Raw genomic sequence first — 13,772 nt, 5'->3', positions numbered from 1 at the left:
CTGAGTTCCTGGAACTGAGCACACTCAGATCTCTGCTGCCAAACCAGTTCCCAGGCAAACAGACACAGTATCTGCCTCAGCACAATTCTTTAGAATGGAAGAACTCATATTTCGACAGTTTTTTGTCTATTCTGTCTCTTGACACCTCTACATCACTTCCATTTACTTTCAGTCTTGTTATGGAAGTAAATCTGCTCTGCGTGTAAACTTGGCAGCCAATTTTTCACATAAGATCCCACGAGCTGCAAATGAGATGAATGACTACACACCGGTTTTAAGTAACATTAATTGAGGGAGGCATGTTGGCCAGAATACTGGGAAGCTCCTGTGCTCTTCATTGAATAGTGCCATGGGATCTTTCAACAGATTTGGCAGATGAGGCCTTGGTTTATCAATTCAACTGAAAGACAGCACGTCTGACAGTGCAACACTCCCTCAGTACTACACTGGAATGTCAGCCTAGACTACATAGTTATTTAGCCATGAAGGGCATCACGGCTGATCCCAATTGTACCTTCACTCAGCATTAAAGTACATGCACTTTTGAGCCAGAGTCACCAAATAGTGTTCCAGAGTTGGGATTCTTGCTGAATCTACCAGATCAGCTAATGTGATGCAAACCCAGGATCCAAGCTGGGACCTTCTGGTCTCTGTTGTTCAATATCACACCACGTGGTATATTTATTCACTAAGCTATCAGGGAAAACTGCTTCATAAAGTGTTTTATGTAGGCTGAGATAAAACAGAAGACTCAGGAAACACTCAGCAGGTCAGGCAGCATTGATGGAGAGTAAAACAGAGTTAACATTTCAGGGCAATGACTTTTTATCAAAACTGGAAGATGTTAGAGATGAATAGCTTCTAAGCAAGTATAGAGGCAGGGAAGCGGGGGTGGGGTGGTGGGGGGGGGGGGGGAAGGATGAAAAAACAAAAGGGAAGATCTATGACAGGGTGGAAGGCAGGGGATTAAATGACCAAAGGGATGATGGTGCAGGACAAAAACTGAGACAAAAGATGGGAAAAGTGAAAGTATAAATGACTACAGCAGAATAGCAGTGGAGGAGGGAAGGGTGTAAAATTTGGCAAAGAGAAGACTCCCATGGCTCAGGAACATGTTGGAAGAAAGGTAGATACTCCTCAGGGGTATGGGCCAACCCACCAGCCAGCTTCATAGGCTAAGGCTTGACCCCCTTAGCTGATCTCAACCAGGGCACTATCTGGATGGTACAAATAGCCACAGGCCTCCAAGGCTGCTGAGAATCGGATCAGGCCACAATGGTGCTGCCCTTCATGGTCCAATAGTCTGTTAATGCCCATCGTCTAGGTGAAGAATAGCCACTTGAAAGAGATATCCAGAGGGCTGCCAGGACACATGGCTGCACACCACAGCAAGAGTCAGCACCTTGAGGAGGGATAGGGAGAGAACACAATATGCATCAAGGTTTATGCTCAGAGATCAGCCAGTATAGATTAAATAAATGGTATTGGAGAGGAAAAATCTATCATAAATTGAAAATTTGTTTGATGGAAAGTGAGATTTGAGTAAAGATAGTAACGATGATTCTACATTAGAGACTATCGTAATTATTTTTTTTATTCATTCGGGGGATCTGGGCATCGCTGGACATGCCAATATTTATTGCCTATCCTTAATTGCCCTTGAGAAGGTGGTGGTGAGCTGCCTTCTTCAACTCCTGCAGTCCTTGGAGTGTTAGGAAGGGAGTTCCAGGATTTTGACCCAGTGACAGTGAAAGAACGGCGATAGCGTTCCAAGTCAGGATGGTGTGTGGCTTGGAGGGAGACTTGCCGGTGGTGGTGTCCCCTAGCATCTGCTGCCCTTGTCCTTCTAGGTGGTAGAGGTCATAGGTTTCGAAGGCACTGTTGAAGGAGACTTGGTGGGTTTCTGCAGTACATCTTGTAGATGGTACACACTGCAGCCACATGCATCGGTGGTGGAGGGAGTGAATGTGGAAGGTGGTAGATAGGGTGCCAATCAAACGGGCTGCTTTGTCCTGGATGGTGTTGAGCTTCTTGAATGTTGTTGGTGTTGCACTCAGCCAGGCAAGTGGGGAATATTCCATCACACTCCTGACTTGTGCCTTGTAGATGGTGGACAGGCTTTGGGGAGACAGGAGGTGGGTTACTCGCTGCAGAATTCCCAGTCTCTGATCTGCTCTTGTAGCCACAGAATTTATATGGCTGATCCAGTTCAGTTTCTGGTCAACGGTGACCCCCAGGATGTTGATAGTGGGGAATTCAGCGATGGTCTTTTTTTTTCATTCATGGGATGTTGGCGTCGCCAGCTAGGCCAGCATTTATTGCCCATCCCTAATTGCCCTTGGCAAGGTGGTGGTGAACTGCCTTCTTGAACTGCTGCAGTCCTTGGGGTGTTGGTACACCCACGGTGCTGTTAGGAAGTTCCAGGATTTTGACCCAGTGACAGTGAAGGAACGGCGATATAGTTCCAAGTCAGGATGGTGTGTGACTAGGAGGGCAACTTGCAGGTGGTGGTGTTCCCATGCATTTGCTCTCCTTGTCCTTCAAGGTGGTAGAGCTGGTTTGGAAGGTGCTGTGTAAGGAGCCTTGGTGCGTTGCCGCAGTGCATCTTGTAGATGGTACACACTGCTGCCACTGTGCGTCGGTGGTGGAGGGAGTGAATGTTTGTGGATGGGGTGACAATCAAGCGGGCTGCTTTGTCCTGGATGGTGTTGAGCTTCTTGAGTGTTGTTGGAGCTGCACCCATCCAGGCAAGTGCAGCATTCCATCACACTCCTGACTTGTGCAGGATTCCTAGCCTCTGACCTGCTCTTGTAGCCACGGTATTTATATGGCTACTCCAGTTCAGTTTCTGGTCAATGCTAGCCCCCTAGGATGTTGAGAGTGGGGGATTCAGCAAGGGTAATGCCATTGAATGTCAAGGGGAGATGGTTGAATTCTCTCGTTGGAGATGGTCATTGCCTGGCACTTGTGTGGCGTGAATTATACTTACCACTTATCAGCCCAAGCCTGGATATTGTCCAGGTCTTGCTGCATTTCTACACGGACTGCTTCAGTAACTGAGGAGTCACGAATGGTGCTGAACATCGTGCAATCATCAGCGAACTTCCCCACTTCTGACCTTATGATTGAAGGAAGGTCATTGATGAATCAGCTGAAGATGGTTGGGCCTAGGACACTACCCTGAGGAACTCCTGCAGTGATGTCCTGGGAGCTCAGATGATTGACCTCCAACAACCACAACCACAACCATCTTCGTTTGCACTAGGTATGACTCCAACCAGCGAAGAGTTTCCCCCCTGATTCCCATTGACTTCAGTTTTGCTAGGGCTCCTTGATGCCATACTCAGTCAAATGCTGCCTTGATGTCAAGCAGTCACTCTCACCTCACCTCTTTTGTCCATGTTTGAACCAAGGGCTCAATGAGGTCAGGAGCTGAGTGGCTCTGGTGGAACCCAAACTGAGCATCACTGAGCAGGTTATTGCGAAGCAAGTGCTGCTTGAAGGCACTGTTGATGACAAATTCCATCACTTTACCGATGATTGAGAGTAGGCTGATGGAGCAGTAATTGGCCGGGTTGGACTTTTTTAAAATTCATTCATGGGAGGTGGGCGACGTTGGCCAGGCCAGCATTTATTGCCCATCCCTAATTGCCCTTGAGAAGGTGGTGGTGAGCTGCCTTCTTGAACCACTGCAGTCCATTTGGGGTAGGTACACCCACAGTGCTGTTAGGAAGGGAGTTCCAGGATTTTGACCCAGCGACAGGGAAGGAACGGCGATATAGTTCCAAGTCAGGATGGTGTGTGACTTGGAGGGGAACTTGCAGGTGGTGGTGTTCCCAGGTATTGCTGCCCTTGTCCTTCTAGTTGGTAGAGGTCGCAGGTTTGGAAGGTGTTGTCTAAGGAGCCTTGGTGCATTGCTGCAGTGCATCTTGTAGATGGTACACACTGCTACCACTGTGCGTCGGTGGTGGAGGGAGTGAATGTTTGTAGATGGGGTGCCAATCAAGCGGGCTGCATTGTCCTGGATGGTGTTGAGCTTCTTGAGTGTTGTTGGAGCTGCACCCATCCAGGCAAGTGGAGAGTATTCCATCACACTCCTGACTTGTGCCTTGTAGATGGTGGACAGGCTTTGGGGAGTCAGGAGGTGAGTTACTCGCTGCAGGACTCCTAGCCTCTGACCTGCTCTTGTAGCCACGGTATTTATATGGCTACTCCAGTTCAGTTTCTGGTCAATGGTAGCCCCTAGGATGTTGATAGTGGGGGATTCAGCGATGGTAATGTTGTTGAATGTCAAGGGGAGATGGTTAGATTCTCTCTTGTTGGAGATGGTCATTGTCTGGCACTCGTGTGGCGCGAATGTTACTTGCCACTTATCAGCTCAAGCCTGGATATTGTCCAGGTCTTGCTGCATTGCTACACAGACTGCTTCAGTATCTGAGGAGTCACGAATGGTGCTGAACATAGTGCAATCATCAGCGAACATCCCCACTTCTGACCTTATGATTGAAGGAAGGTCATTGATGAATCAGCTGAAGAGGAACTCCTGCAGTGATGTCTTGGAGCTCCGATGATTGGCCTCCAACAACCACAACCATCTTCCTTTGCGCTAGGTATGACTCCAGCCAGTGGAGGGTTTTCCCCCTGATTCCCATTGACCTCAGTTTTGCTAGGGCTCCTTGATGCCATACTCGGTCAAATGCTGCCTTGATGTCAAGGGCAGTCACTCTCACCTCACCTCTTGAGTTCAGCTCTTTTGTCCATGTTTGAACCAAGGCTATAATGAGGTCAGGAGCTGAGTGGCCCTGGCGGAACCCAAACTGAGCGTCACTGAGCAGGTTATTGCTAAGCAAGTGCCGCTTGATGGCACTGTTGATGACACCTTCCATCACTTTACTGATGATTGAGAGTAGGCTGATGGGGTGGTATTTGGCCGGGTTGGACTTGTCCTGCTTTTTGTGTACAGGACATACCTGGGCAATTTTCCACATTGCAGGGTAGATGCCAGTGTTGTAGTTGTACTGGAACAGCTTGGCTAGGGGCACGGCAAGATTTGGAGCACAGGTCTTCAGTTCTATTGCCGGAATATTGTCAGGGTCCATAGCCTTTGCAGTATCCAGTGCCTTCAGTCATTTCTTGATATGGCGCAGAGTGAATCGAATTGACTGAAGTTTGGCATCTGTGTTGCTGGGGACTTCAGGAGGAGGCCGAGATGGATCATCAACTCGGCACTTCTGGCTGAAGATTGTTGCAAATTCTTCAGCCTTTGCCATTGAATGTCAAGGGGAGATGGTTAGATTCTCTCTTGTTTGAGATGATCATTGCCTGGCACTTGTGTGGCGTGCATCTGACTTGCCACTTATCTGGATGTTGTCTGGGTCTTGCTGCATCTGGACACAGGCTGCTTCAGTACCTGAGGAGTCATGAATGGTGCTGAACATTGTGCAATCAGCAAACATCCCACTTCTGACCTTATGATGGAGGAGAGGTCATTGATGAAGCAGCTGAAGATGGTTGGGCCTTTTTATAGAAAGGAAACCAGAACAGTCATCAGGTTGATTTTTATACTCTGGCTGCAACCGTCAGCAGCATTTGGTGGCAGCTGTGGTTCAGTGGTCGCGTTCTTGCCTGTGAGTCAGAAGGCTGTGGCTTCAAGTTCCACTCCAGAGACCTTAAGTACAAAATGTAGGCTGGCTGTTCAGTGTAGCATTGATGGTGTGCTGCACTGGTCTGAGGTGCTGTCTTTCAGATTCGACGTTTGTCATGCTGGCCCCCACCTGCCAAGAATGAGGCACACTAACTTCACCACACGGACTTTCAACTACAAATTGTTGCTGGTGTTACGACCAGGTGAGAAAGGTGACTCGGGGTCTTTTACTGTCTTCACCTGGTCTTATTGTAAGAGGGTTCAATTTTAAACACACTGTGTTTTGAAGTCCTCCTTTGGTGAATCTTTGTTCACCACTTTCTAAGTATAAGGCAAAGAAATGAGCACACCAAGTTTTCTTAGATTTAAAGAAGAAAAGTGAAATTTATTAAACTTACTTAAACTCTAATACGGTTAACGTCTATGGATACACGCCGCGTCCTAGCTAGCATGCATACACGATACGTACAGGCAAATAGAGACAGAAAAGAGAAGAATAAAATGGAGAGGTTTGAGGCAATCTCTGAAGAGGGTTTTTTTTACTGTGCCTCAAGCTTGCTGTCGGGTCCTTGCTTGTAGGTTGTCTTGCTTTTCGTTGGGGCCCAGTATTCTTCTTAAACCTTGTTCACTGTAGGAGACTTTTCTCTCTTGGGGTTCATATGTCTTCAATGGTTTCCAAAGCTGGTGAGAGCGAGATGAGAGCAGATAAGAGAGAGGTCTTTTCCAGTCAAGGAGCAAACAACTTTCTGAGTTTTAACACTGTGGCCAGCTCAAATTCAAGAAACTCCAACTGTTGGTTAGTCATGTGACTAAACTGGTCTGACCACGTCTGTTTGTGTATTCGGCCATGCTGGAATGGTTCAACATCTGCTAATCAAAAGTCCATTGTGGATTAAACTGGAACAGGGAGTGGCCCCCTTGTCCGTCCCAAGTACTGTCTGTTACGATGCAAATGTCTTTCCAATCAGAGGCTTGGCAATTCCTTGTGATAGGCCCGCTTTTCTTCCCACCCACAATTTTAAGTTTTGATGTTCATGTGGCAAAATAATGTGTGCTTCAGTCTTGGCAGGTGGGGCACTTGCCTGAGACCTCCACACCAATGGGAATGAAATGCGATTTATAAAAAATCAGCACTTTTCATTACAGGGTTTGAGAGAAATATAAGATACAGAAAGAAAAACTATGCATTTCTCTCATTCATTTCCATTCATTCACCAATCTTAAGGCTGATTAAAATTGTCTTTTCTGGGTACCAGTGCTGCTTTAATTTCCACATTTTTTTCTCAGGAGAGTTAGTAGTGTCAGGCGGGTCTATCCCGAAGTCTCTGCATCATGCAAAGACTTTAGACTTCAGGGGATGGGTATTTCCCTTTTCCTCTGACTATGAGGGAGGATTCTTTGTTACTAACTCCTTTGTTCGCTGGGACACCCATACTTGCAGGTATTTGTGCAGCCTTGACAACACTCATCTGTGGCACTTCGACTAGGTGAGGCATCACCCTCACAGTTTCTCTGCCCCCTAGAGGTCTCTCTTTGTCTCTGCAGATTCCTGTAAATGCTGTTAGCAACTCTGGTGGGGTGCTTCTTTAGTCTGCATTCACATAGGAGGATGTGGGGTCTAACCTTTCAAATCTTCAGGGTCGGTTGACCAGACAGTAGGGGTTTTCATCCAGAATTCCTCCCAGACTCTCTTTAACTTGCCCTCTTGGTCACTTTTTCCCCTTTTCTTTCTAAACTTTTGCCAGCCATGTGCTTGCCTGACCCCTTTTGTTCTCGGCAGGGGTCCCTTACAGTTCACTAGCCCTCTGCTGGAGGGTCCTCTTAACACCAGTACAGGACTTAGGGATGCAGGTTTCACTGTAGGTTGGGGTTTCCCCACAACCTGGCACATGTGGCAACTCCTGCAGTACTCCACCACATCTTTGTGGAGTTTTAGCCTGTCAAACTGCTGTCTTATGTGGGCTTTGGTCTTTCTTACACTGGCATGTACAGCCACTGTAGTCTCGTGGGCCCTTTTTAATATTTCTCCCCGGTACCTCTGCAGCACCACTAACTGGTGAACTACTGTCCACTCCTTGCCCTCAGGTCTGTGAGGATAACTCCATTTTCTCATCAGTATCCCATTCTTTAAATAGTAGCAATCAGGGACTCCCTCTGCTTCACTTTCAGACTGGGCAGCCTGTGCTAACTCTCGCAATACTGGGTCGGCTCGCTGAACCTCACCAAGGAAAAATCCATTTAATTCATTCCGTGGGTCTCCTAACTTTCCAAAGAAAGTTTCGGACAGGCAGACCTCATGGTCATTTCCCTGCAATGCCAATCCAGTCTCCTCTGGGGGAGCTGCTTTGATCATGGCCTGACCCATTACACATTCAGGGAAACTGCAGGGGACCGTCTCCTGCCACTGCCCTGTCTCTCTGACCTCCTGTGGTCTTTCTTTCACTACTGGGGGGGGCTACTACCTTCACCCCCGCCAGATCATTACCGAGGAGCAGGTCGACCCCGTCAACTGGCAAACTAGGGTGAATCCCTACAGTCACCGGTCCTAAAACTAGGTCGCACTCCATGTGCACCCAATGTACAGGTACAGGCATACACTGCCCTCCAGTACCATTCACCACCACTTTGGTGTTCACTGCACTCGCTGGGGGAAAGGTTAGGCCCTTTCCCAGTAAAAGGGATCTAGTGACCCCTGTATCCCTGAGAATCACTATGGGCTTGCTTGCCCCACTCGAGGGATATGGGGTTACTTTCCCTGCAGACACAAAACCCTAATAACCTTCAGGAATCCTATTAACTTTTCCTGCACTGAACATAGTAAGCTTCCTGGGTTGCACACTTACTGCAGTTAAAGCCACAGCCCGTTCTGTGTTTTCCATCAGGGTCCCGTCTTCACTGAGCGGGTGTGCCCTTTAGTTTTCCTTTTAGTTTCCAGCAGTCAGCTTTTAAATGCTGTGCCCAATTACAATTGAAGAACACGGGTCTCCGGGTCTCACTCTTGCTCACAGCACCTTCCTTTTTGGCTGGACGAGGGCCCCCTAGGTGTCCTCCTTTCCTTTCTCTTCCAGGACTGCCTGGGCTTCTATCACCTTCCCACCCTTTGTCCTTTTCGGATTTGTGGAGGTGATTAGGAAAGGTTCTCACCCGGGAAACCGACTTATAAATTAAAGCAAACTCATCAGCCAGAACAGCCACTTGCTGGGCTCCCAAACCCGCTGTTCCTCTACATGGGTCTTTATTGAGAATGGGAGTGTTTTTAAATTGCTCTAACAGGATTACCTCTCTGAGAATCTCAGGGCTGAGCTGTATTTTTAATGCGCTCAGCCACAGGTCAAAAGCTAGATGCTTACTTCTTTGAAACTCCAGATAAGTTTGATTGGCTTGCTTTTTGAGGGTTCTAAACTTTTGGCGATCGGCTTCGGGTACTTATTCATATGCCCCGAGGATAACATTTTTAGTCAGTTCATAATTTGATGAACTCTCATCTGGCAACAAGGAATAAACCTCATGGGCTTTTCCAATTAGCTTGATTTGTATTAAAAGAGACCAGGTCTCAGCTGGTCATTTTAGCTGCCTTGCCAGTTTCTCAAAAGACATGAAAAATGCTTCCACATCTTCCTCATTGAATCTTGTAATTAATTGAGCGAGTTTTAGCAATCTCATACCCAGCCCTGAATTCTGCTCCTCCATATTGGCTATGCTTTCACTGGGGTTATTTTGTCACCCCCTAGTTAACTCAAGCTGCTTCAACTCTCTTTCTTGGCATTCTTTTCGGAATATTCTTTCTGTCTCTCTCTCGTTCCTTCTCCTGTCTTTCTTTCTCTCTCTCCTGCCTTTTTCTTCACGTTCCTTTTGGAAGGCTCTCTCTTTCTCCCTCTCTCTTTCCTCAAATTCAAGTTTCCTCTGTTCCTATTGTATTTTTGCTAACACTACCCTGTCAGATTCTGCTTCTAAGCCTGTTTCTACTTCTTCAGATTCAAAGGAAAAATGGTTGGCCACTAGCTTTAGCAGTTCAGACTTCCTAGCCTTGCCACATACAGTGATCCCACACTGCTCAGCCATTTTTCTCAACTCCTCCATAGACAGTGCTTTTAACTTATCCCAAGTTACCTCACCCTGGCTTGGAGAGCTAGCTTCAGTTGCAGACATGTTAGTATTCAATCACACACAACCACAAGTAAACCCTGTATTAATCTTGCTCTTTTTCTATTGGGAACAATTTGGTTTCCCACTTCCAATTTCTCTCGTTCGTCTGCGGGTAAAATTCCGGACACTAGCACCCAAATTTCTGTTATGACCAGGTGAGAATTGTGTCTAGGGGTCTTTCAGTGTTTTCACCTGGTCTTATTGTAACGGGGTTTAATTTTTAAACACACTGTGTTTTGAGCTCCTCCTTGGTGAATCCTTGTTCACAGCTTTCCAATTATAAGGCAAAGAAATGAGCAGGTTTTCTTCGGTTTAAAGAAGAAAAGTGAAAGTTATTAAACTTACTTAAACTCTAATATGGTTAACGGCTACGAATACACGCCGTGCCCCAAGTTAGCATGTAAATGCAATACACACATTCAGATAGAGACAGAAAAGAGAAGAAAATAAAATGGAGAGGTTTGAGGCAATCTCTGAAGAGGGTTTTTTTTTACTGTGCTTCAAGCTCGCTGTAGGGTCCTTGATTGTAGGTAGTCTTGCTTTTCGTTGGGGCCCAGTATTCTTCTTAAACCTTGGGGTTCATATGTCCTCAATGGTTTCTGAAGCTGCTGAGAGCGAGATGAGAGCAGACAGGAGAGAGTTTTTTTCCAGTCCAGGAGCTAACAGCTTTCTGAGTTTTAACACTGTGGGCAGTTCAAATTCAAGAAACTCCAACCGTCAGTTAGTCATGTGACTAAACTGGTATGGCCATGTCTGTTTGTGTATTCAGCTATCTTAGTAATTAACCAGGAATGCTTCAATGTCTGGTAATCAAAAGTCCATTGTGGATTAAACTGGAGCAGGGAGTGGCCTCGTGGTCCATTCCAAGTACTGTCTGTTACTATGCAAATGTTCTTTCCAGTCAGGAGCTTGGCAATTCCTTGTGATAGGCCCGCTTTTCTTCCCAGCCATAATTTTAAGTTTTAATGTTCACGTGGCAAAATAATGTGTGCCTCAGTCTTGGCAGGTGGCGCGCTTGCCTGACACTGGAAAGAAAAGAGGACCTTTTACAAGGAATTGCCAGGCCCCCAGCCGGAAAGACATTTTTGCATACCAGCAGACGGTGTTTGAATAAAGGAACCAGTCCCTGCTCCCAATACACAGAACAAACGTGATCAGATCAGTTTAGTCACATGACTAACTGGCTATTGCAGAGTTTTGAACTGAGAGTTAAATTGGAGAAACCGTGTTTGAAGACAGAAAGCTCCTGGTTCCTGGATTGGGAACATCTCTCTCCTGTCGGCTCCCATCTCTTTCTCACCAGCTTTGGAATCCATTGAAGACACATGAACCCCAAGTGAGAAAAGTCTCCTACAGTGAACAAGGTTTAAGAAGAATACTGGGCCCCAACAAAAAGCAAGAAATACCTAGAAGCAAGAAAGGCGGCACAGTGGCGCAGTGGTTAGCACCGCAGCCTCACAGCTCCAGCGACCCGGGTTCAATTCTGGGTACTGCCTGTGTGGAGTTTGCAAGTTCTCCCTGTGTCTGCGTGAGTTTTCTCCGGGTGCTCCGGTTTCCTCCCACAGCCAAAGACTTGCAGGTTGATAGGTAAATTGGCCATTATAAATTGCCCCTAGTATAGGTAGGTGGTAGGGAAATATAGGGACAGGTGGGGATGTGTTAGGAATATGGAATTAGTGTAGGATTAGTATAAATGGGTGGTTGATGGTCGGCATAGACTCGGTGGGCCGAAGGGCCTGTTTCAGTGCTGTATCTCTAAACTAAAAAAGTCTCTACATTGAGCTTGAAGCACAGTAACAAGAAACAAGAAATTCACCAGAGGGAGCTCAAAACACTATGTGTTTAAAATTAAACCCTGTTACAGTAAGACCAGGTGAAGGCTGAAAGGGACCCCTAGACACCTTTCTCGCCTGGTCGTAACACACTAAACTGAGAACCATCTACCCTCTCAGGTGGAAATAAAAGATGCCATGATATTATTTCAAAGAACAGGGAAGCTCTCCCCAGGGTCCTGGTCAATATTTATCCCTCCAACAGCAGACTATCTGATCATTATCTCATTCCTGTTTACGGAATCATGCTGTGTGCAAATTGACTGCCACCTTTCTTAAATTACACCAGTGAACCACAATTCAAAAAGTAGTTCATTAGCTCTAAACCACTTTGAGACGTCCTGAGGTTGCACATAAATGCAGATGTTTCTTTCTTCAGTGAAACCCCGATCATATGCAAGCTTTCAACTCATAAATTAACTTCAGTCTGAAATAATTCCATGTGCAGGTACACACAGCCAACAAGTATCTGTTACCCATACAGCAAACTGAGTACGATTTTTGTGCACAAGGCTTCTTGCCCCAATCTTCTCCCCTCCTCCCCTAAGATGCTGACTCATGCTGCAGTACTGTTCCTCAGACACCATCTCTGCCCTGGCACCTCACTCAAGGGCCACTCTTTAAGAGATAGCTTTGGCAGGCTATTCAACCGTGGAGGTGAGGAAAGGCATCACAGCAAAACCTGACCCTGTCCTTGCTTAGCATTCACACATTCATACACACTTTCCACTAAGATACTGAAGAAGTGGATAAAGGAATCCTGCTGATATCTGTCTCCCCCAGCTGTGGGGGCAGGGTGGAATGATGGGTATCTCAGGCTAATTCTAGTACCCAACCACCTCCCTGACTGACACCAGCTTACAAACTCCAGACCTCCTGGTCAGTGCTCAATACCACACTGGGATACACATTTACTGAACTATTAGGGGAAGCATGTACATCAGGGTTACATTAACCTTCTTAAATCAGTCAATAACAGACAGGAGGAATGTTGCCCTGGCTCTTTTTAATAAAAATACAGCATTACAAAAATGACACAAAGTGATCCATTTTCTAGCAGTACGCAGCCATTGTTTTCTGATGAGGACTGGATGTGGCACTGGTAGTAATGTAAGGTTGAGCGTATTCCTGAAGGTTTAATCACATGATCTCCTGTCCCTGACCACCCGCCAATGTACTAGCCTTTTCCCCCATCGCCAATACTTTTTATAATTAATGAATGAAAGTGTCCAAAGAATATTTTAAAAACACAATTTGCTATTGCCCCTATAATTTTTCTCCCAGGTGTTAAAGAAAGGAAAAAGGAAAAACCTACATTTATAAAGCGCCTTTCATGACCTCAGGATGTCCCAAAGTGTTTTACAGCTAATGAAGTACTTTTGAAGTGTAGTCATTGTAATGTGGGAAACAAAGCAGTCAATTTGTGCACAACAAGCTTCCACAAACAGCAATGTGATAAATGACCAGATAACCTGTTTTTGTGATGTTGACGGAGGGATAACTATTGGCCAGGACACCAGGGTTAACTCCCCTGCTCTTCTTCAAAATAGTGCCCTGGGATCTTTTATGTCTACTTGAGAAAGCACACAGGGCCTAGGTTTAGCATCTCATCTGAAAGACAGCACTCCCTCTGTACTGCACTGGAGTGTCAGCTTTACTTTTGTGCTAAAGTCCTGGAGTGGGACTTGAACTCACTGTTACAGACAGGTGGAAACAATAGGGATGGCTTCCCTTTTTCACCTCTCAATTGACTGAAGACAGTGTTTTTGTTAGAAATGTGCTTAACCCCTGAGCGTTTTAATGGTCAACATACAGACAAATGGCAGGTTTTCTCATAGGTTTAACGAAAGATAAATGTTTATTAAACAACACCCGAGCACAAGAAAAGATAGAGATGAAAAGATAACATGACTTTAAGGACTGATGGTTTTTAAAAGAGTTCACTGTAAACCTTGTGTTCTTCCCAGGGGTGGGGGGTGGTGAAGACTTAAAAATGATGCAGGCATGTTTTTCCTTTTTCCTGGTTCACTGAAGACAAAACTTGCAAAGTTTCAGAGGAGGGAAAATGCATGGTTGCAGACTTTGTTTTGTTATATCTCAATGACCATTCAATGTCAAAAACCCTGGTACAATTTCTCAGGTAGTGAGTC

Source organism: Heterodontus francisci, chromosome 16 (genome assembly GCF_036365525.1).
Source record: "Heterodontus francisci isolate sHetFra1 chromosome 16, sHetFra1.hap1, whole genome shotgun sequence".
NCBI classification, from domain to species: Eukaryota; Metazoa; Chordata; class Chondrichthyes; order Heterodontiformes; family Heterodontidae; genus Heterodontus; species Heterodontus francisci.
The sequence above is the reverse complement of the archived record's forward strand: the minus strand, read 5'-3'. Positions refer to the sequence as shown.